Source organism: Saimiri boliviensis, chromosome 10, assembly GCF_048565385.1.
Source record: "Saimiri boliviensis isolate mSaiBol1 chromosome 10, mSaiBol1.pri, whole genome shotgun sequence".
NCBI classification, from domain to species: Eukaryota; Metazoa; Chordata; class Mammalia; order Primates; family Cebidae; genus Saimiri; species Saimiri boliviensis.
This window is the reverse complement of record NC_133458.1, coordinates 112,381,345-112,405,059: the sequence shown is the minus strand read 5'-3', so window position 1 is coordinate 112,405,059 and position 23,715 is coordinate 112,381,345. Positions and strand designations below refer to the sequence as shown.

General features: G+C 44.9%; 1 protein-coding gene across 1 annotated transcript in view; it reads left to right on the top strand.

Annotated features, from left to right (window-relative positions):
• OGDH (oxoglutarate dehydrogenase) overlaps positions 1 to 23,715 on the top strand; it is a 471,568-nt gene that overhangs the window by 98,584 nt on the left and 349,269 nt on the right. The window lies entirely within an intron of this gene.

Below are 23,715 nucleotides of genomic sequence, written 5' to 3'. Positions count from 1 at the left end.
AGAGAGCCCACCCACCCAACCTCCTCTTGAAAGTAGCCCTGGAGGCCAAGGAGGCAAGTGCAGGGAGGCAGGCAGGAGGCAGGGCCGACCCGGTTTCCCACAAAGCAGCCTTTCCTGAGGGCTGGCACCAGGGCTGCTGTCCAGAACCGGGACTTCAGACCACTGGGCTCCAACATCCCCACACTCTCCTCTGACAGGGTCCGTCCTGGACAGGCTCTGAGGAGGGGGTTTCCAGCAGCCCGTTCTGGATTTGGGTCATGCTTCTGCCCTGGCATGACCTCCTTACTGCTCCCCAGGGACCAGTTCTGGGCCTGTCCTGCTCATCCCTCTCACCTCGTGGCCAGCCCAGGGCAAGCCCCACAAGCCACAATAAATGTTGTGAGGATGAGGGAGAGGATAAAGGGATTCTGAGTGCCAGCAGCCAGGGCACTTCTGGGCCAGGATGCATTTGGCACAGGACTGCTGGGCAATTAGTAGACCACACAGCAACAAGTCCCTGCCATCGACCAGCCTGCACCCAGAAGACAGCTAGAGGATGAGAAATTCTCAGGCCAAAGGTGAATGCTGGGTCACCTGGGGAAGTCCCCAGCTGAGGAGGCAAAGGGATCCTGGTCTTGACTTCACCAAGACCATAGCAGGAAGGGAGACTCCGTCCATGTCAGACTTGGACTCAGAGAACCCTGAGCCATCCTAACACACAGAATGGCATGGGCTCAAGGAAGGACTGAAGGCCAAGTCTGAGGTTTGTTCTTGGAGTTGAGTTTAACCCCGAGGAGTTTCTTCTAGCACCTGCTAGAAGCATCCATGCTTTCCCTTTCTGACCTCCGGAAAGACAAAGTAGGGCCACACAATAGATTACAAGTAACAAGCCAAGCGCAGTGGCTCACACCTGTAATCCCAGCACTTTGGGAGGCCGAGATGGCTGAATCACCTGAGGTCAGGAGTTCGAGACTAGCCCGGCCCACATGGTGAAACCTGTCTCTACTAAAAACACAAAAATTAGCCAGACATGGTGGTGCATGCCTATAATCCCAAACAAGAATCATTTGAACCCAGAAGGCAGAGGTTGCAGTGAGCCGAGATCTCGCCACTGCACTCCAGCCGGGGTGACAGAGCGAGACCCTGTCTCAAGAAAAAAGAATACAAATAAAACAAACAAAAGAAAATTGCACCCCTCTGTAAGTCGGACTCTTTCCAGGCTACTGTGAAGCCATACACACTCCTACTGGCATGTCCAGGAGATAAAGTGGTACTAATGACAGCTGACACTGTGCAGTTTACATGTACTATGTCATTTAATTCTGAAACAATCCTATGAAGCATGTACTATTATTATCTCCATTTTACTAGATGAGACAATGGAGAGACAGAGAGGTATAGTAATTTGCCCACCATCACACAGCCACGGAATGACTATGATCAAACCCCAGCGCCCCATAAAACCTCCGTTGCCTTCCACAGACACAGACACACACACACACACACACACCTACACACAAACACATGCATGCAAACAGACCCACTCACACAGCTTTCTGCAGCACTGGGTGTGGACACAGCAGCACACAAGGTGGTCTTTTATGAGGTCACCTTTCTTTTTTTTTTTGAAATGGAGTCTTGCTCTTGTTGCCCAGGTTGGAGTGCAGTGGTGCAGTCTCAGCTCACTGCAACCGCCACTTCCCAGGCTCAAGCAATTCTCCTGCCTCAGCCTACCAAGTAACTGGGATTACAGGCACCCGCCACCACGCTCTGCTAATTTTTGTATTTTTAGAAAAGTTAGGGTTTCCCTATGTGGGCCAGGCTGGTCTTGAACTCCTGACCTAAGGTGATCCACCCAATTTAGCCTCGCAAAGTGCTGGGATTATAGGTGTGAGCCACCACACCCGGCCGAGGTCACCTTTCAAAAGGTGAGAAACTGCCCAGAACCAGGGTTACACAAGAATGTGGGTGTCACTAAGAGATGCAATTTGAGATCCATTGTATCCTGTACCTCCCCCTGCCTTTTGTACCTGTTAGCACCCGAGACCCCTGGGCAGTCCCTCCTCGGAGCTGAAACATAAGAGGTATCATGTAGAACTACCCTGGCAAGTGCAGGAAGGTGGGCATGATTGGGCACCAGACAGTGGAGAAGGCACCTGGCAGAGGCAGCCAGACTGTCCCTACCCAGACAGCTTGACCCCACACTGCCACTCAAAAAATAGCCCACTCCCCACCCTCAGACCCAGAGGGCTTCTCCCTAGCAGAAAGAAATGGCTAGAAGGGAGAAAGACTTCCAATCATGACTCTCTGGACCCAGATTCCAGAAGCCCTCTCATCTGGCTTTAGCTCTGGTCAGAGAGGCCCAGACTTCCCCTTCTCCCCACCCCTACCTCCAGGAAAGGCCCACTTCCACCCCCACCCCCATGTCATCTCTGCCTCCCACCTTGTCCTCTCTAGCTTGCTTTCGTAAGCAAGGAGGGCTCTCCCTCCCAGGTGGCAGCTGGGGAGGGTGTGGGGAATATCAGTTCTGGGAGGTTATTGTTAGGACAGTCACCATGGCAACAAGCATCACATCTGCAGAGCCAAAAGTGCTGCACATGGGGCTCATTCTCCCAAAGAAAGCCACGCCTCCCCTGTCCCCCTCACCTCCAGGGGCTGTTGTCATGTGGGAGGGTGTCACTGCATCTCCTCTCCCAGGCCCAGCCATCTGTCAGGGAGAGCAGGCTGTGGTTCCCAGAGCAGGAAGGCCCTAGTCCACCCATCTATATCATCTGGCTCTTGACGTGGCAGCCCATGCAGGACACAGTGGAGTGGCTGTGGTGGTGGTGGTGATGATAATGATAGTGATGGTTATCAATGGTGGTGGTGGTGATGATGGTGGTGGTGATGATGATGGTAATGGTGGTACTGGTGGTGGTGGTGGTGGTGGTGGTGATGGTGGTGGTGGTGATAACGATGATGGTAATGATGGTACTGTGGTGGTAGTGATGGTGGTGATGATGATAGGGATGGTGGTGATGGTCATGGTGGTAATGGTGGTGGTGATTATGATGGTGGTGGTGGTGGTGATGGTAGTGATAGTGATGGTGGTGGTGGTGATGGTGGTGGTGATAGTCATGGTGGTGGTGGTAATGGTAGTGATGATAATGATAGTGTTGGTGATGATGGTGGAGGTGATAGTGATGGTGGTGATGGTGGCGGTGGTGGTAATGGTGGTGATGGTGATGGTGGTGTGGATGGTGATGGTGGTGGTGATAATGATGGTAATGGTGGTGGTGATGATGGTGGTGGTAGTGGTGGTGATGATGGTGCTGCTGATGGTGGTGGTGGTGATAATAATGATGGTGTTGGTGACGATGATGGTAGTGATAGTGATGGTGATGATGAAGGCTGTAGCTACAATTTACAATTCACTCACCACATGCCCGAAACCATTCTAAAAGTCCAACATCCACCATTTTGAATAAACTTCATGACATTATCATTACCTCCCTTTTACAAATAAGGAAACTGAGACACAGACTCTAATTGGCCTCAGGTCAGACAGCTAGTTTATTATTGGCATCTGGATCTGTCTTTGTGCCTTTAACCACTGTGTTCTGCCCAAGGGTGTCCACTGGCCTTCTTCGTGCAGTTACTGTGTGCCCGGATCTGCCCAGGCACTGAGTCACACCAGAGAATGAGATGGACAAGGATTCTGCCTTTGCAAAGCTTAATAACAGGCAAACAAGAATGCATCTAGCAGCAATATTGTATGTAGATTTAAAACAAAGTGGTTTGCTAGAGAGTGACAGGGTGGCAACTTCAGAGGGATGTTCATGGAAGACCTTTCTGAGGAGGTGATGTCTAAGCTGAAGTCTGAATGACAGAGGCTACCCTTGTGAGGAAAAGGGAGGGTGAATTGTAAATTGTAGCTACAGCCTTCATCATCACCGTCACTATCACTACCATCATCATCACCAACATCATAATTATTATCACCACCACCACCATCAGCAGAAGCAGCTACCATGCAAAGACCCCATGACTGGCACTAGCTGGTGTGTTTAGGGAATGAAGAGGGTGGGAAAAGGGTGAAGCAGTCAGACCCAGCAAGGGCATTTTGTCAGTGGCTTATCGGCAGATTCACCTGAGTCCTCCAAGGGATTTGGAGTCACCTTGATGGCTAACAAAGTGATGAAGCCAACTAGTCAGTATGCCTGGGCCGGGTGCAGCATCTGCAGGCCTGGCTCAGAGGCTTGGCGTGAGGGCATAGGGTGAGAACCCCCTAGACTTCCTCCCTTCTCACCAGGCATCCAAACATAAGGTAGACCAGCACCTGTCCTGGCGATGCTCTGCCCTCGGGCAAAGGAAGGGACGTGAGAGCAGCCCCTGCTGGGTCTGCTGCCAGGCTGAGGCTCTGGGCCACCGCCCTGCTGGCTGGGGTTCCCTGGAGCATCCCTGGCACTCTCTGACTGCCAGGCGAGGTGGACCTTTCCTAATTGACCCCACCTTAGCTTTCCTGGTTGGTGTCACTTCATCCTCCTGGAGTTACCTCAGGCCCTAGGCCCCAGAAGGCCAGGCACTGTTCCAGCCCAGCCAGCCCTCCAACCCAGGTAATATTTAGCAGCCAAGAGTAGTTAGGCTGACAGGAACAGGTCTCAGATGGCCTGTAAATGGCTCCCAGATCCTCCTTCCCTACAGCAGACACCAGAGACTTATCATGGAAATGGCCTCCTCGCATGTGTCAGAGGACTCTGAACTCAGGCCCCTTCAATCCCACCCTGTGTTTCCTCTACCTGCAGGCACAAAGGCTGTGCTAAAGTGGGAGGCCTGGCTGCCAGCCTGGAGTTCCCAGCGTGGACACAGACCTGTGTGCACCAGCCACGGCTAATGCAAGGCAGACATTGTGCCTTTCCCCTAAGCATCAGGGGTGGCACCTGGGGTGGTCACGAAGCCCTCAGGAACCAGGCTGCCTGCAGCTCTCTGTTCCAGCATCTGGGGTTGGTCCTCTCCCTGGAGTTCTGACATGGAGATTTAGCCATCACATCTATGTTCCCAGCAGCAGGATAGAGAAAGGGAGGGGAAATGGTGGGCACCAGTCAACTTTCTGCCACATGACCCCACTGACAGCTGAATCACATGACTTCATTTAGCTGCAAGGGAGGCTGGGCTGTGGGGTGTCTGTAACTGAAGACGTGGAGAAGGATACTGGGGAAAGTGTGGTTTTTGTCACCTCATCCATGCAGTGTCTCACTCATTCTGCAGCCCTCACTGCTAAGGAACCAAAGTCCAGGGAGCACAAGGCAGCTGTTTCTGGGTCCTGCTTTGTGATAGGAGCTAATATCTAATTGTGGTTAGGATTACTATTGTTGACAGATGCAAAACACTATAAAAGAGAATGTGTATAAATACGAGACAGCCACTTTGGAGAACTGTTTGGCAGTTTATTATAAAGCTAGACAAATACCTTCCTTCTGACCCGGCAACTCCTCTTAGGTATTTACTCCCCAAAAGTAAAAAACATATGTCGGGAAAAAAAAAAGAGGTCAGGTGCAGTGGCTCATGTCTGTAATCTCAACAATTTGGGAGGCTGAGGTGAGCAGATAACTTGAGGTCAGGAGTTTGAGACCAGCCTGGTCAACATGGTGAAAGCCTATCTCTACTAAAAATACAAAAATTAGCCTGGCGTGGTGGCACATGCCTGGAATCCCAGCTACTAGAAGAGGCTGCATGAAAATTGCTTGAACTTGGGAGGTGGAGGTTGCAATGAGTCAAGATTGCACCACTGCACTCCAGCCTCAGTGACAGAGCCAGGCTGTCTCAAAAAAAACAAAAAAGAAAAAGAAAGAAGGAGACTTGTACAAGAGCATTCATAATAGCTCTATTCACAGCAGGTGAAACTGGAAGCAATGTGTTAATGTCCATAAACAGGAATGCAGGTAAACAAATTGGTGTATGTAAATTAAAAAGAGTAACTATTAGTACGTTCAACAACATGAATGAATCACTCAGACATGAGGTAGAACAAAAGAAAACAGACATAAAGAATACACACTGCATAATTCCATTTCTACACATTCTAGAACCAATCTAGAGGGTTGGGGTGGTGCTGGGATTGACTTGGAGGAGCCCAAGGGAATTTTCCGGGATGTTAAAATGTTCTGTGTATTTGCTGTGCCTACACAAGGGTATACTTTTGTCAAAAACCTGGCAAACTGTACCCTTAAAATTAGTGTGTTTTATGTAAATGTAATTTATATGTAAGTTCCATGAAAATTTTGTATGTAAAGTATACCTCAACTTTAAAATGACATGAAATGTATGTTGATATGCCATATGGAGAATATACTTTTTTTCAGTCACATGGAAGAGCCTTAGCAATAGACCAAGCACTAGGAGACAAAGGAAATTGAAAAAAAAAAATCTGCAAAAGCAGGAATCACTGCAATAAAATTAAAAAGAAATAACTAAAGGAAAGCCAAATCAATCCACTCAGCGGGAAATTTACGTGACAGAATGTGGAGACTACAGAAATGAAACTTAGAATCTAACACACCCAGGCTAGAGTGCAGTGGCGTGATCTCTGGGTTATAAGCCTGGCCAAAGCCATGCTCTGAGGAGATGTCACAGGCCTCGTGCCCTTATCAGAAAGCAGACAAGACTGAAAATAAACTAAGGCTGACCACTCAAGAAGCCAGACAAGAAGAGCAAAACAACCCCAAAAAAGGTGAAAGGATGAGCGTGATAATGCCAAACAGAAATTAATGAAAGAAAAACAAACCATAGCTAATCAATAATACAAAAGCTAGTTCTTTGAAAAAAAAAAAAAAAAAAAGTTGAAGAGTAAAATAGACAAATTTTACAAGTCTGGTCAGCAACAAAAAATAAGCCGAAAAATAGGTACAAAAGAGGCAACATAAAGAGATAAAGATTATAAAAGAATCCTCTGTACAACATCTTGCTAGTGAGTAGAAAACGGGCCAAGCAAGGTGACTCATGCCTGTAATCCCAGCACTTTGGAAAGCTGAGGTGGACAGATCACCTGAGGTCAAGAATTTGAGACTAGCCTGGCCAATCTGGTGAAACCCCATCTCTACTAAAAGTACAAAAATTATCTGTTCATATTGGTACATGCCTGTAGTCCCAGCTACTCAGGAGGCTGAGGCAGGAGAATGGCTTGAACCTGGTGGGTGGAAGTTGCAATGAGCTTAGCTCATGCCATTGCACTCCAGCCTGGGCAACAGAGTGAGGCTCCATCAAAAAGAAAAAAAGGAGAAAGAAACAGAGAAAGAAAGAGAGAGAGAGAAGAAGGAAGGAAGAAGGAAGGAAGAGGAAGGAAAGAAGGAAGGGAGGGAGGGAAGGAGTTGAAATGGGATTTTTCTGGGAAAATATGAGTTACTCATATTGACCTCAAAACAGTTTTTAAAAAATCACAGAATATACGTAAAAACTGTGGCAAACCTTGCACATTAAGAATGTATTCATGGCCAGGCATTGTGGCTCACACCTGAAAACCCAGCACTTTGGGAGGCTGAGCAGGGAGCATCACTTGAGCCCGGGAAGTTGAAGCTGTCTCAGTGGCACTTGCCTGTAGTCCCAGTTACTTGGGAGGCTGAGTCAGAGAATCACTTGAACCCGGTGGGTGGAGGTTGCAGTGAGCCAAGATCACACTATGGTACCACTGCACCCCAGTTTGGGCAACAGAGCCAGACCCTGACTCAGAAGAAAAGAAAAGAAAAAGAACGTATTCACTTATTATATCTGTACTACTTTTTTTTTTTTTAAGGGTGGGTGCAGTGGCTCATGCCTATAACCTCAGCCCTGTGGGAGGCCAAGGTGGGCAGATCACCTGAGGTCAGGTGTTTGGGACAAGCCTAGCCAATATGGTGAAACCCTGTCTTTACTAAAAATAGAAACATTAGTCAGGCATGGTGGCAGGCGCCTGTAATCCCAGCTACTCGGGAGGCTGAGGCAGGAGAATCACTTGAATCTGGGAGACAGAGGTTGCAGTGAGCCGAGATGACACCACTGCACTCCAGCCTTGGCTACAGAATGAGACTCTGTCTCAAAAATTTTTTTTAAAAAAGGTGGGAGAGCAGAGGAAACCCTGACAGGAAAATGAGGCTGGGCCTCTCCACTGCCAGGCCCCGCTCTGCAGCCACCCAGGGCTTCAGCCTCTCTCAGCCCCGGACACCAAGAAGATCTTTCTACATTGAAGGGCATAGTAAGTTCAGAAACACTGGTGGTATGTTTTTCTCTTTCGTTTTTGCTTAGTTTTCTCCCATGCCTGTGAACTTGGATGATGTCAAGCGTCCGTGCAGTTCCAAGAAGAGCCAGTGCTGAGGCCGCCGGCAGCTCTGAGCACTGCAGAACGAGGGCCACGTGGATTTCTCCCCTCCCTGGGGCCCATCTGCAGGGCCCGATGCAGTGCCGGTGGAGTAGGCCAGGAAATGCCGTGGGTTTTGTAAGACAGCCTGCGCTGGGTACTGGATGCCCTGTGGGCTCAGTTATTCAGGGTTTCAGAGGAAAGAAGGAATTTGTAATAAAGATATGCACAGCAGTGCTATTTATATCTGAGAAAACTGGAAACAACCCAAATCGCCCCCCGCAGGGGACTGGCCTGGCAGAAACAACGGAGCGAGAGGATGGAGATGTGGGGCCACGTGACAAGTGGGAAGGGAGAGAGCTCCGTGGATACCGAGCCTCCTGCGTGGGGGACGCCAAATATAATGCAGTTTGTACACAGCCACCGTAATTATGGAAAGCTACACGCATGGACATACTTACAGGTGTCAGGCAACAGCAAGCAGAAAATAGCCAGGGCGATTACAGTCAGAGCCAGCATTTCTTGAGTGCTTCCTGTATGCCAGACATGTTATTACCAGCAGCACTTTGCAAATGAGGACACTGGAGCCCTGAATGGTTAAGTAACTTGCCTGAAGACATACAGCAGCAGTAGGGGAGGAGGGAGGAGGCCGGCTGGCATCCAAGGCCTGCCATCACCAGCTCTATGCCAGGATGCCTCTCTCTACCCCGGGTCCTGGCCAGACCTGGAGGTGGCAAGAAACCACCTGCAAATGCATCTCTGTTCTAATTGTACAGGGGTCAAGATGATGCAAACAGCACTCGCAGCTCATGGGGCCTTCCCCCCAGAGAGACGACTCCTACCCTCTGAGTTTCACTGCCTCCCCCACCAGAAATGCTGGTGTGGGTAGAATGGAGTGGGAGGCAGCACATCTTAAAGCTGCATTTCTTCCCACTGGAGAGTGTCGTACACACTCCCTCTGCCCTTCAGGGATTCCCCTCGGTTGACTCTGAAGCAGGCGCTGCCCTTTGGGCCCTTTCTTGGAGATGACCCCCACTGCCTGGAGTTCAGGGTCTCCTGCTCTGAAACTTGCCCCGCAGTTGCTGCATGCTCTCTTGGTCCTGGAGTCCTGGTAACCCTGGCAGAGCCAGTGGAAGGAGGAGGGGATGGTGGTGAAGCCTAAGGCCCCTAGCATGGAGTGGCCCCAGCCTGGCTGGGCTCCTGCCAGGGGCATGTTTGCCCTGCTGGGTTCCTGCAGGCACTTGGCACTCCTCTGTAGCCTCCACAGAAGCTTGGCCCAATGAACACAGCCCTCCTGCCCCCTTCGCCAGTCCCTGTCCCCATGTCTTACCTTCACATCCCCAGCCTGGCAGATCACTGAGACTTAGGGACTCTGATACAGAATTGTCACAAGAGGGTACTCCCAGGGAGGCAAGGACAAATGGCCCACGAAGTATATGGACACATGGTGCCCTTCAAGTGGTTACAGCTGGTTGGGCTGTGGCCTTGGTCTTTTTTTTTCTGTAGCCCCTGTCTGAATGTCCCTGGCCAGGGAATCTGCCACACGCCTAGAGGGAGGACTTCAGCTGGGGTCTCAGCAGGCTGGCCAGTGGGCCCAGACCCTCACAGGGGCCAGCCGCATGACAGCCAGCAGACTCAGGCAGAGCCCGAAGTAGCCCTGATTATGGAGTCAGCCGCCAGGTTGGGGTGCCCCTTATGCCACCCCAGCCCCTGGGGCCTGGAGGACAATGGACAGCTCCTGCCTCCCACCCAGTTAGGTTTCTACCCAGTGACTCTCCCTCAGAGCCTCCTGTCAGGATTGTGGGTCTCTACAGGAACTGGGTGGGTCCCGGTCCCCTCCATAGGCTCCCAGGAATCTTCTAAACCCTCTTCTCTTCCCCCTCCCACCACACTTCCTCCTGACCCCAAAGAGAAATTGCAGGGGGCCAGGCCTAACTACTATTTTCCACACCCTGAAAACTCCACGTGTAGCAACCTTGCCTTTGTGGCCACTATCCATGTTAACCGGAGCTTTCATGTATTGGCAAGGGCTAGAAGGGGTTCATTTGGAATACCATCTCAGAATCAGGACTTGGTGGCCCACTGCAAGTGAGAGGTGAGTAGCAGAGGAACTGGGGCTGCATGGGCCTCTCCTACTCTTCTAGCGTAGGTGGCAAGATAAAAGGAAAATGAAAAAGAGGAACCGATTTGGGGAAAAAATATTAAATTCCAGTTAGGGAGTGTAGTGTTTAAGGGCCTCCTAAATATCCACTACCTGCAGTATCAGTAAAAATATGGCCTAGAGGCCAGGATGAAGAGAAGAATTGAAGGCACAGGCTGGAGAATGATCAATAAAAGGAGGGACTGAATGGCAGCCTAGTGAGTGCCACAGGAGGAGAGAAAAGGGCGCATAAGGGGTCTCTAGGGGGATGTGGCATCTCATAAGGGGATGTGGCATCAAGGAGACGGTTTGAGGAAGGGGTAATTAGAGAGACAAAGAAAGAGCAAGCAAAGGGGCAGGGGTAGATCCAGGAGAGAAGAGTGTCATGGAAATGGGGTCAAGTCTCCAGGCAGAGAAATGCCAGAGGCTAGTTTGGAGTAGGTCAAGAAGGGCATGGACAACCAAATTGGAAACAAGCATCACCTTCTGCAGCCAAAATCACTTGTGACTGCCACTTCTAGGCATTTTTCCAGAGTAGCCCTCCTACCAGAAATAACTATGCATCTGGACAAAGTACATGAGGCAACCGTTTTCAAGGAGTGCAAGACTCAGATCCCTGCAGGAAGGGACACGGGAGGTAAGCCCTGCAGTCGCTTCACGCTCCCCTACAGTTCTCTGACCGTGGCACACGGCACTGGAGTCTGAGCAGGGCACGGAGGTCATGTGGAGCAGAAGAGGTGGAGATGATGGCGAGGAGCAGCGGGAGCAGCGGGCATGTGTGGAGCTAAGCGTCAGACGAGGGAGCTGTGCACACAGAGGTCCCACACAGGAGCTCTGCAAATCCTTGACTGACAACTAAGCTGCACATACACAGGAAAGAACTGAGTCATGCCAAATTACAGAGGCTTAGGAAACATCTTGGATCTTCTGTGCATCTGCAGTAACAAAACATGAACCCCAAGTAAGGAAGTTCAAAGTCACCTGCTAATTAGATTGCCCACTAAAATAATAATCAACATTCTTCAGAGGAAGTTAACATAATTTTGAGTTTCACAGTATATTAGCCACAAAGTCCAATATTTAGTTTTTTTTTTTTTAATACCCATCAGGTATATAAGGAAATAGGAAAACTTAATACCCAGGCAAGAATAAAGCAGACTATAGAACAGCAACTCAATCTTAAATGACCCAGATGGTGAGCTTAGCAGACTTTAATGTAGCTATTATAAATATGTCCAAATAATTAAAGTAAGATATGGTCTTAATCAGTGAGTATATAGGAAATCTCAGCCCCAAAATGGTATCCAGATGCAAATTTTAAAACTAAAAAGTATAATTGAAATGAAAAATTCACTGCAAGGTTTAATAGCAGATCAGAGGTAGTAGAAGAGTTGATAAACATGAAGACAGATCAATAAACTATCTGAAGATCACAAAGAAAAAAGGCTGAAGAAAAGTGAACAAATCCTGAGAACCCTGTGGAATAGTATCACATGATCTAACACATACGTAATCAGAGCCTCAAAGAGAAAGGTGTAAAATTGAGGCAGCACAAATATGTGAAGAAATAATGGCCAAAAACATCCCAAATTTGACGAAAAACCTCAATTTACATATTCAGTAGTCTCAAAAAACTCAAATCAGGACAAACAGAAAAATAACAATACTCAGACACACAGTTCTGAAAACCTAAGAAAATTCTGAAAGCGGCTGGGTTTGCTGGGAGGTGTAACATTACTAATAGGGGAACAAATATAAGAATCATTACCAACTTCTCACCAGTAACAATGGAGGCAGAAACAATTGAATGACATCATCAAAGTGCTGAAAGCAAAAAAAAGCTTCAACCAAAAAGATACTTACTAGCAAAAATATCCTTTAAAACAAAGTTGAAATGAAGACGTTTAGACAAGACTGAGAGAATTCATTGACAGAAGATCTGTAATATGGCCAAAGCTATGGATATCCTCCAGGGCAAGGAAAATAATACCAGATGGAAACACAGATCTACAAGGACTGAGGAGCGCTACATGGAGAGATCCAGCAGACACCATCTTAACCATGAAACAGAGGAGTGGGACAAGTCAGCATTGTGAGCCGCCTGATACAAATACCATAGGAAGAATACACAATTGATGATCTTCCTAAGGCAGTCATATCATAGGCAAACTTTGACTAGATCTGTGGATTCAAGGGTAATATCAGATAAAGATTAATTTCCTAATTTTGATGGTCGTACCGTGTTCATAGAGGAAAGGACCCTTGTTTTGCACAAGGGCATAACTGAATGATGAAGAATAACATCTACAACTTGTTACCAAATGATCCAGGAAAAAATATTCGTGCATGTAGGGAAAGACTGATACTGTCAAATGTAGTAAAATGTTAACAACTGGGGAATTTGGTTGGATAGTATATAGGAGCTCTTTATACTATTTGCAACTTTCTGTACATTTAAGGTTACTTCAAAATAAAACAAGCAAACAGAAAAGCAGCAGCTCTGTGAGGGCATGAAGAAGGAAGAGGGCAACAGAATGGAGCAAGGGTACAGAAGGAAGATGACTTCCATAATGGTTTCTTAATGAGGTAGAATGTAAACAGAAAAGTGCACAGATTACAAGTAAACAGATTCAGTAAATTTCCACTTTCACTCTGCACTTCAATTAAGAAAAGGAACAATATCTGCATACCTTGTGTCCTCCCGCCTCCCACAGTGGTACCACTGTCTCAATCTCTGCCAACATAGATTAGTAGACCCTGGTTTTGAGGTTTAAATACATAGAATTATGAAGTAGCTCCTCCTTCGTGTCTGGGAAAACCCCCAAATGTTACGTTTGTGATGTTTAAAAATGTTTCTGTATGTAGCAATAGCAACTTTTTTGGTCGCGGCCTAGTCTCAATCATGTGAATATACCATGATTTACATCTCCATTCCACTGTTAATGAACACCAGGGTGGCTTTCAGTTCTCAGCCGTTATGAATAATGCTATGACGAACATCCTCGTTCATATCCTGGTGAACTTATGCATCCATTTCTGTTCAGCAAATATCTAGGCGTGGAATTTCTGGGTCATTGGGTATGGCGGTGCTTGCTTTTAATGGACACTGCCACAGGATTTCAAAGTGTGCTGACTTACATTCCCCGGTGACTTATGAGGTGCTCATAAGGGTGAGTGCCTTTTCATGGGTTTTTGGACCATTTGGATATATTCCTTTTTGTGCAATGTAGTCCATGATTTTTCCATATTTTTCTACTGGGTTGTCTTTTTCTTATTGATTGTAGAAGTTCTCTCTCTCTCTCTTCCTTTCCTGCTTCCCTTCCCTTCCATGTTTTTCTTGAGACAGAGGCTCACTCAAGGCACAGGCTGGAGAATGATCAATAAAAGGAGGGACTGACTGGCAGCTTCTTGATTGAATGGCAGCATTCAGGATAGGGTGTAGTGGTGCCGTCACAGTTCACTACAGCCTCCACCTCCTGGGGTTAAGCACTCCTCCCATCTCAGCCTCCCAAGTAGCTGGGACTACAGGTGTGCACCACCAGTTCTGGTTATTTTTATTACTATTATTTTTGGTAGAGATGAGGTCTCACCCTGTGGCCCAGGCTGGTTTCAAACTCCTGGGTTCAAGCCATCCTCCCACCTCAGGCACCCAAAGTGCTACGATTACAAGCATAAGCCACCACACCCAACCTGTGGAAGCTTTTATATATTCTAGATAGGAGTTCTTTGTCAGATATATACACTGCAAATATATTTTCCTACTCTGTGACTTATCTTTTCATCCTGTTTCACATTATTAATGGTGACAAATATGTTTTTAATTTCAATCTGATTACATTTTTTTTTCTCAATGGCATTTGTGCTTTTTACATACTATTTAAGAAATTACTATCTACTTCCAAGGTCATAAAGATAATATCCTATGGTTAATTTTCCTACAGCTTTATTGTCTATTTCTTAGATTTAGTTCTACAATCCTTATGAATTAAGGGGGGGGCGGTGTTTGTGTTATAAAGTAGGCATCAAGATTTTCTTTCCATATATATCTGTATTCAATTCACTCAACAATAATTTTTAGAAAACATTCTTTTCCCATTATATAGAAAGTGTTTCTGGACTCTGACTCATTCCATTAGTCTATTTGTCAATCCTTGACCGAGGTCACACTGTATAATTCCTGCAGTTTTACAGTGAGTCTAGATGCATGGTAGTATAAGCCCTTCAGCTTTGATGTTGCTCCCCCTCCCCTTCTCATCCTTGTTTTCTTCTTCCTCTTCTACCTCCTCTTCCTTCTCCTTCTTCAAATTTATCTTACCTATTCTTGTTTTTTTGCAATTTCAAGTAGATTTTAGAGTCAGTATATCATTCACACACACACACACACACACACACACACACACACACACACACACCCCGCATCAAAACACTTCTAGAATTTGGAGGTGGGATGTGTGTGCATTAAAACTATAGCTCAGATTCCAAAGAATCAAAATTATTTCAATATTGCGTCTTGCAATCCACAAATATGCAATATATCCTTCCGCTTATTTAGATGAATAATTTCCTGTGTAAAGGTTTTGCATATCTTTTGTTAGATTTACTACTAGGTATTCGTTGGTTTTGAATGCTATTATCATCTTTTTTTTTTTTTTTTTTTTGAGACAGAGTCTCACTCTGTCGCCCAGGCTGAAGTGCACTGGTGTGATCTTGGCTCACTGCAACCTCCACCTCTCAGGTTCAAGTGATTCTTGTGCCTCAGCCTCCCAAGTAGCTGGGATCACAGGTGCCTGCCACCATGCCTGGTTAATTTTTGTGTTTTTAATAGAGATGGGGTTTTGCCATGTTGGACAGGCTGGTTTTTAACTCCTGACCTCAGGTGTTCAACACACTTTGGCTTCCCAAAGTGCTGACTTACAGGTGTGAGCCACCATGCCTGGCCAATAAATGATAATTTTTATATCTCATTTTTTATTGTTTGTTGCTGATACATATAAGCACAATTTTTAAAATATTGACATTTGTACTAGTTAGCTTGGGCTACTATAATAAAATGCCATAGACTGGGTGGTTTAAACAGCAGAGATTAGTGTTCCCACAGTTCTAGAGGCTGGAAGTTCAGGATCACTGTGCTGGAATGGCTGGGTTCTGGTGAGGGCCCTCTTCCTGGCTTGCAGAGGGCTCTCATCTGGCTATGTCCACCCACTCCTGTGTATGGGAGAGAAAGATCTTTCTTCCTTTTCTTAGAAGGCCACCAATCCTATCAGATTAGGATGCCACCCATATGACCTCATTTAACCTCAATTGCTTCCTAAAAGCCCCATCTCTCAACTGAATCACATCAGGGGTTAGGGCTTCAACATAGGAATTTTGGGAAGACATAATTCCATCCACAGCAACACTGTAGCCAACAGCCTTGCCAATTTCACATATTAATTCTAAGAAGTTGCCTGAAATTCCTTTGGATATTTGATGCACACAATGATGTCATCTGTAAATAATGACTTTTCTTTCTTCCTTTCCTCCCTTTAGGTCTGCTCGCCTTGCCTTTTGCGCTGGCTGGGTCCTCCAGGACAATGTCGAGTAGTATTGTGGGTATCCTCAGCTCATGCCAAATCTCAGGGGGAAGCTTTTAAATATTTCATCATTAAGAAGGTTTTTTATAGATACTTTTTAACAGAATAAGAAAGCTCCTTTCTATTCCTAGGACATGATCTGAATAATTCTAATCTTTTGAAAATGTGTTGAAACTTATGGCTCAACCATATGATCAATTCTTGTAATGTTCCATATGCATCAGAAAAGCGTGCGTGTGCTGTCATGATTGGGTATGGCATTCTACAGCTGTCAAATATGTCAAGTTTGTTCATCATGTTAGTCAGGTATTCTACTTGCTGAGTTTTTTGTCTGCTTGTTCTCTTATTTATTATAGGAGGAGGGTTAAAGTCTTCCACTGAGGTTGCCAATTTTTCTTTCTCCTTTTAGCATTGTCAGTTTTTACTTTATATGAAATTACGTGCACTTCATACAGAATTTTACATTATATATTTTTGGCAAGTCCACCTTTTTTATCACTTTCTGTCCCCCTTTCTCTATAGTTGTCCTATTTTATCAATGTCTATTTCATTTAGTGATAGTACAGCTGCATTAACTTTCTTTTGATTAGTGCTTGCCTGGTGTGCAGAAAAAGGTTAATTCATCGGGCTTGGTTGGTCCAAGCCCTGCCCATGCCAAGAATGGACTTGCCCTTGGCAGGCTCTAGAGAGGCAACTCTTGGAATATCCTGCCTGAGTGTTTTTGTTTGCCTGAGACCTTGGGCCATGCTGTATCCATTAACCAGTATTACGGACTGAATTTTGCCCAAAACTCATAGGGTGAAACCTAACTCCCAGCACCTTAGAATGTGACTGTATGTGGGGATAGGGCCATTAAGGAGATAATTAGTCACGCCTGTAATCCCAGTGCTTTGGGAGGCTGAGGTAGGTGGATCACCTGAGGTCAGGAGTTCGAGACAAGCCTGACCAACATGGTGAATCCCCATTTCTACTAAAAATACAAAAATTAGCTGGGTGTGGTGGTGGGTGCCTATAATCCCAGCTACTCTGGAGGTTAAGGCAGGAGAATTGCTTCAACCCAGGAGGTGGAGGTTGCAGTGACCCAGGATTACACCATTGCACTCCAGCCTGGGTGACAGAGTGAGACTCTGTCTCAAAAAAAAAAAAAAAAAGAGAGAGATAATTAAGTTAAATGAATTAAGTTAAGAGATAATTAAGGCCCTAGGGTGAGCCTAAATCCAATCTGACAGATGTCCTTTCTAAGAAGAGACTAGGACATACAGACACTCAGAGCAAAGAGCCAAAAGCCAAGAGCAAAAAGCCACAGCCTTGCCAATTTCACATATTAATTCTAAGAAGTTGCCTGAAATTCCTTTGGATATTTGATGCACACAATGATGTCATCTGTAAATAATGATGCATCTGTAAACCATGTGCAGACACAGTAAGAAGACAGCCACCTGCAACCCAATAGAGAGGCCTCAGGAGGAACCAACCCTGATGACATTTGGTCTTGGACTTCCAGCCTCCAGAACTGTGATAAAATAAATTCCTGTTGTTTAAGCCCCCCAGTCTTTGGCATTTTGTTGTGGCAGTCCTAGAAACCAGTATGGCCAGATAGCTTATGCTGTGACTTCTGTGGCACATGCCTGAGGCCCAGTGCTATGATGTATCACTTTGGCCTCTTATGGGCTATAGACTGAGCAGCTAAAGTCAGTCACACAGACAATTCCTGCCTATGTTACCAATACTCCATAAAACCTCTGGACATTGAGGTGCAACTGAGCCTCCTTGATTGGCAGTATTTAATATGTAATTGTGCAGAGTTGCTGGTAGAATTAAGCATATTCCAGGCAGCTTCACTGGGAGGGGACATTTGGATGCTTGTGCTCACTTTCCCCTGGACTTTGCTCATGTGCCTTTTCCATTAGGTGATTTTAATCTGTAACCTCCTGCTTTAAGAAACTGTCATCATGAGTATAACAGCTCTTGTGAGGCCAGTGAGTCCTGCTAGTGAATCATCAAGGCTAAGAGTGGCCCCACGACATACACATGGTTTTTTTTCCATTCCTTTACCTTCAACTTCTCTGAATCTTTATACTTAAGATATGTCTCTTGTAGTTATATATATATATACATGCACATATATATATATATATATATATATATATATATATATATATAGCTTAAACAACATAGGTTTAATTTTGTTGTTTTATTTTGTTTTCATTTCAATCTATCTTAGTCTTTTATTTGGAGTATTTAGTCCATTTACATTTAAAATGTGTTTTCTGATATATTTTAGTTTATACCTACCATGGGCATTTCCTTCTATTTGTCTCACCTGTTTTATATTCCTTTTCCCCTTCTTTTTTGCTTTTTATTTGGATTAAACACTTTCTATTATTCCATTCTCCAAACCTATCATTCTGTTAGTTATGTATTTATTTGCTATTATTTTATTACTTACTGTTGAGATCATTTTATTATTCTTTTAGTGGTTACCCTTGATGACAAGATTCCAGAAGAACTCTCTGTACACGTTAAAAAATTTTTTTTCCTAAAAATATCTTAATTTTACCTTTATTTTTGAAGAATATTTTGGCTGTAGAATTTTGTAGAATTCCACGTTGACAGTGATTTTTTCCAGCAGTTTAAAAATATCATTTATTTCCTTCTGACTCCAATAATTTGCATGAAAATCTGTCATCAGTCTGATTGTTACTCCTTTGGTTACTCTATTTTCCTCTGGCTTCTTGTAACATTTAAGATGGTCTTTGTATTTAGCCTGCTTGGGGTTACTGAGTATCTTGAGTTTGTGGGTTGATGGCATCAATTTGTTTCTAAAATGTTCATACTCTAATATTGCTTTGCTCCATCACCTGTCTTTTCTCCTTCTGGGTCTTCAGTTGTACATATTTTAGAACTTTTCAACATGTTCCACATATCTCTTATACTCTTTTCTCTATTTTTCATATTTTAAAAAATCTTTGCGAATCAGTCTTAATATTTTCTGCTGTCCTATCTTCTACTAATCCTCTTCTATTTCTACTAATCCTATCAGTCTACTTCCATTAGTCCTTTCTCCTGTTGTGTTCCATCCATTCTTATACCCATCTGTTGTATTCTAAATATCAGTTAGTGTCTTCAACTCTGAGATTTATATATTTTTTTCTTTTTTGAGACAGAGTTTCACTCTCGTTACCCAGGCTGGAGTGCAATGGCGCGATCTCGGCTCACCGCAACCTCCGCCTCCTGGGTTCAGGCAATTCTCCTGCCTCAGCCTCCTGAGTAGCTGGGATTACAGGCACGTGCCACCATGCCCTGCTAATTTTTGTATTTTTAGTAGAGACGGGGTTTCACCATGTTGACCAGGTTGGTCTCGATCTCTCGACCTTGTGATCCACCCGCCTTGGCCTCCCAAAGTGCTGGGATTACAGGCTTGAGCCACTGCGCCCGGCCATATTTTTTTCTTTAGTGAAATTCTCTATCTTATTATGTTTTCTTTAAAATATTAGTAGTTATTTTAAAGTGTGTTTCTCATACCTCTAATATCTATCACCTGGGGATTTTGCCCATTATTTTTTTCTTGGTATGCTTAGTAATTTTTAATAGAAGGTTGGACATTGTGTGCCACAAATTATAGAAGTTCTATTAACTTCCTTCAGACACCATTCACCTTATCCTTGGGTCAGCTAGAGTGTGAGCAGACTACCTTCATCCAAAGCAGCAAGAGGCAGGATTGCAGTCCTTTTACGTCTCATTCTATTTTTGGTTCATACCAACCCCTAGGGTGTTGCCCTACCGAGACCCCCAGGTGGGATCCTGAACTCCCGTTTTTGTCTCTTCATAACCATGAGGTTATTGAAAACCTTTTCACTGGCTTTCTCATTAGCTCCTTAGTTTCTTACCATGTGTATTTAATATATGGGCAAGTGCTTCAAGGGAAACCTCTGAGTGTGGGGCTCCTGGCCTCTTGAGTCCTGGCTATCTTGTGAGCTCTATAATTAATTTTTTAATCTCTTCTCCATGAAATTGCTGAAAGATCTGCAGGCTTCTCTGCCTCTTAACAGTAATATCCCTATGCTCAGATTCCTAGCCTCTCAAAGAATTGGTCACCACCTGGAGGGGTAAGTGATGTGCACAGTATCAGCTCATCTCTCTCCAATTCTCTTTGATTTGGAAACTTGGGTCCTTAAGCCCTGGTTATCTGCAGATGTCCAGTGCCTTCAAACTAATTTTTTTTCATCTGGATTTTCTAGTTGTTCTCAGTGGGGTCCAGGATCTGCTCCAAACATTCCATTATAGCTATAAATGGAAACTCAAGGAAGGGTAATTTTATAAAGGACACCAAATTGAATGTGTTTCTAGACAGAGTAGAGTGAACTCATGAAAATAATTCACAGCTCCCCCATATTCAGCTCTTACTATGTGCCAAACTTTGTGCTAAGAGGTTACATGTATTATGTCATTTGATTTTTACAACAAGCTTATAGGCTAGGTATTCTCATTTTACAGATGTGGAAAATGAGGCTTAAAGAGGTTAATTAGCTTGTCCAATCAATTTTTTTAATCCCTTGGAGGCAAAATGCTTAGAAAACATATAGATGTTTTTTTAAAAATTGGTCGGGCATGGTGGCTCAAGCCTGTAATCCCAGCACTTTGGGAGGCCAAGGCGGGTGGATCACAAGGTCAAGAGATCGAGACCATCCTGATCAACATGGTGAAACCCCGTCTCTACTAAAAATACAAAAAAAATAGCTGGGCATGGTGGTGCGTGCCTGTAATCCCAGCTACTCAGGAGGCTGAGGCAGGAGAATTGCCTGAACCCAGGAGGCGGAGGTTGCAGTGAGCCGAGATCGCACCATTGCACTCCTGCCTGGGTAACAAGAGCGAAACTCCGTCTCAAAAAAAAAAAAAAAAAAGAAAAGAAAAGAAAAGAAATACAACCCATTCAGGATGGACAGGATGTGTGCTTGATGCTTTCCTGGGCACGATCTCGGCTCACCACAACCTCCGCCTCCTGGGTTCAGGCAATTCTCCTGCCTCAGTCTGGGTAACAAGACCGAAACTCTGTCTGAAAAATAAATAAATAAATAAATAAAAATTGTGCATATATACGTGTGTGTGTATATATACATAAAGAGAATTGTGCATGTATATATATATATAAAGATTTGTGATTTTAACAATTTTTAAGTGTATAATTCAGTGACATTAAGCACATTCACGCAATGTTGTGCAACCATCACCACTATCTATTTCCAAACCTTCTTTATTATCCCAGAGATTCTATAGCCCTTAAGTGATAACTTCCCTATAATCCCTTATAATCTATAGCCATTAAGTAATAACTCCCCTTTCTGTTTCTGTGAACTGACCTATTCTAGATATTTCAGGTAAGTGGAATCACACATTATTTGTCCTTTTGTGTTTGGCTTATTTCTCTTAGCATAATGCTTTCAAGGTTCATCGGTATTGCAGCATGTATCAGAACTTGATGCCTTGTTAAGACTGAATGATATTTCACTGTCTGTGTAAATATCACATTTTGTTTATTCCTCCATCAGCTGGTGAATGTTGGGGTTCTTTCCTACTTTTGGCTGTTGCAAGTAATGCTCCAGTGAACAACGGCACATAAGTATCTGTTTGAGTCCTGTTTTCAATTATTTTAGGAATATACCTACGAGTGGTAATTCTATGTTTAACCTTTGAGGAACCACCAAACTGTTTTCCATAGCAGCTGCACCATTATACATTCCCACCAGTAACGTATGAGGTCCTCAGTTTCTCCACGGTCTCCTTAATACTTAATTCTTTCCTAAGTACAACCATTCTGTCATGTGTGAGGTATATCTTATAGTGGTTTTTGCATTCCTATTAACTAATGATACTGAGTCTATTTTTATGTGCTTATTGGCAGTTTGTATATCTACTTTAGAGAAATGTCTGAGTCCTTTGCCCATATTTTGATTGGATTGTTTGTCTTTTTGTTGTTGAGTTGTCAGCGTTCCCTTTCTCTATTCTGGATAAGCTTTATTAGATAGATGATTTGTAAATACTTTCTTCTATTCTGTAGGTGGTATTTTCACTTTCTTGATAATGTCTTTTGATGCATGGAAGTTTTTAACTTTAATAAAGTCCATTTATTTTTTTTCTTTTGTTGCTTGTGCTTTGGTGTCATACCTAAGAAGCCATCATCAAATCCAAAATCATGAAGATTTACCTCTATGTTTTCTTCTAAGAGTTTTGTTATTTTAGCTCTTATGTTTAGGTTTTTGATCATTTTCTGAGTAATTTTTATGTATGGTATGAGGTAGGAGTCCAACTTTGTTCCACGAAACAGGCAAATTTATAAAGACAGAAAGTATATTAGTGGTTACTTAGGCTTAAGGGTGTGTAGCAGGAATGAGGAGCAACTGCCGGTGGGTATGAGGTTTCTTTTGGGGGTGATAAAAATGTCCTAAACTTAGCGTGATGGCTGCATAACTTTGTGAATATATTAAAATCACTGAAATTGTACACTTTAAAAAGGTGAATTTTATGCTATATGAATTACACCTCAATAAAGCTATTGAAACAAGCAAACAAAAAGAATAGCTGGAGGCCCTATGATGGGGGACAGGCCTGGCAGCCTCACTTCCTGCTTCTAGGAAAGGGACCCTCCCATGGCTGTGGGCCAGACTCCCACGTTGCCAGGGTCATGTTCTAAGTTAAACAAGTACCCCAGGCTCAGGATTCCTTCTCCTCCCCAGTGCCAAGTTTTAGATAATAAAGGGTCTTCTTTCATGAACTTTTCCCCAGTTTTGGCCTCAGGCTCAGACGTTGCTGCTGGCTCTTTATCCTGGTAAAGCAATTATAAGAGGGAAATAAGTGATAGATGGCAGCTCCCACACCCGCTTCTCTTAGAGTAGATGGGAGTCCTAATGAAAGGGCAGGAGCACTGGTAGCTCAACACATCGTGGGTGAGGAAGCAACATTTGGCCTGGGGCCTCCCTGGTGTCTCCTCCAGGGTGGGAGTGGTGGGACTCAGCTTGTCTCCTGGCACAGGAGGAGCTGCTTAGGTGTCTTGGGGTGACTTCCTGCCTGGCCTCCCCTGTGGTTGGACCAGACTAGGGCTGGGCATGGGGCTCACTTGCTGATGGGCCCACCTTAAGTTTCTACTGGGATTTGAACATTTGGACACATGGGCAGCTCCTCAGGAGCCCAAATTTCATTGGCTGGTTGCAAGAGGCCTCTTCATGAATGGGGATGGTGGGGGTATTAGAAGCGTGGAAGGATTGGAAGTTCTCTCTCTGTAGAGAACGGCATGGCTTTGGGATATCAGAAATTGCAGGGAACCTACTATGTTCCTGCACTTGGAGGGTGGAAAAGCTTGGGGCAGGAGCGTCAGCACCCTCTGGCAGGCACTGTTAGGGAGCAGTGGTGAGGGGCTCTTGGTGGACTTTCTGGGGAGGGGACATTGATAACAGGATCCAGAAAGGAGAAGACAGAAGACCCTGGTGAAGATTGTGGCTGGCAGATCTGCATATGGGTCCCCAGGGGGCACCCTGACTCCTTGGTATGAATGAGGCCCTGGGTTGCGGCTGAAGGCTGGGGGAAGTCTGATTGGTGCCACTGTTGTGTGGACCTGCTGCTGCTGTGTGGCTGGCTGCTGCTGAGGCCTCTCCCAAGGTCCCAAGGCCTTGAAACTTCTCTGACTTCCTGCTTCCCCACCAGGATGGGCCAAGGGAGCA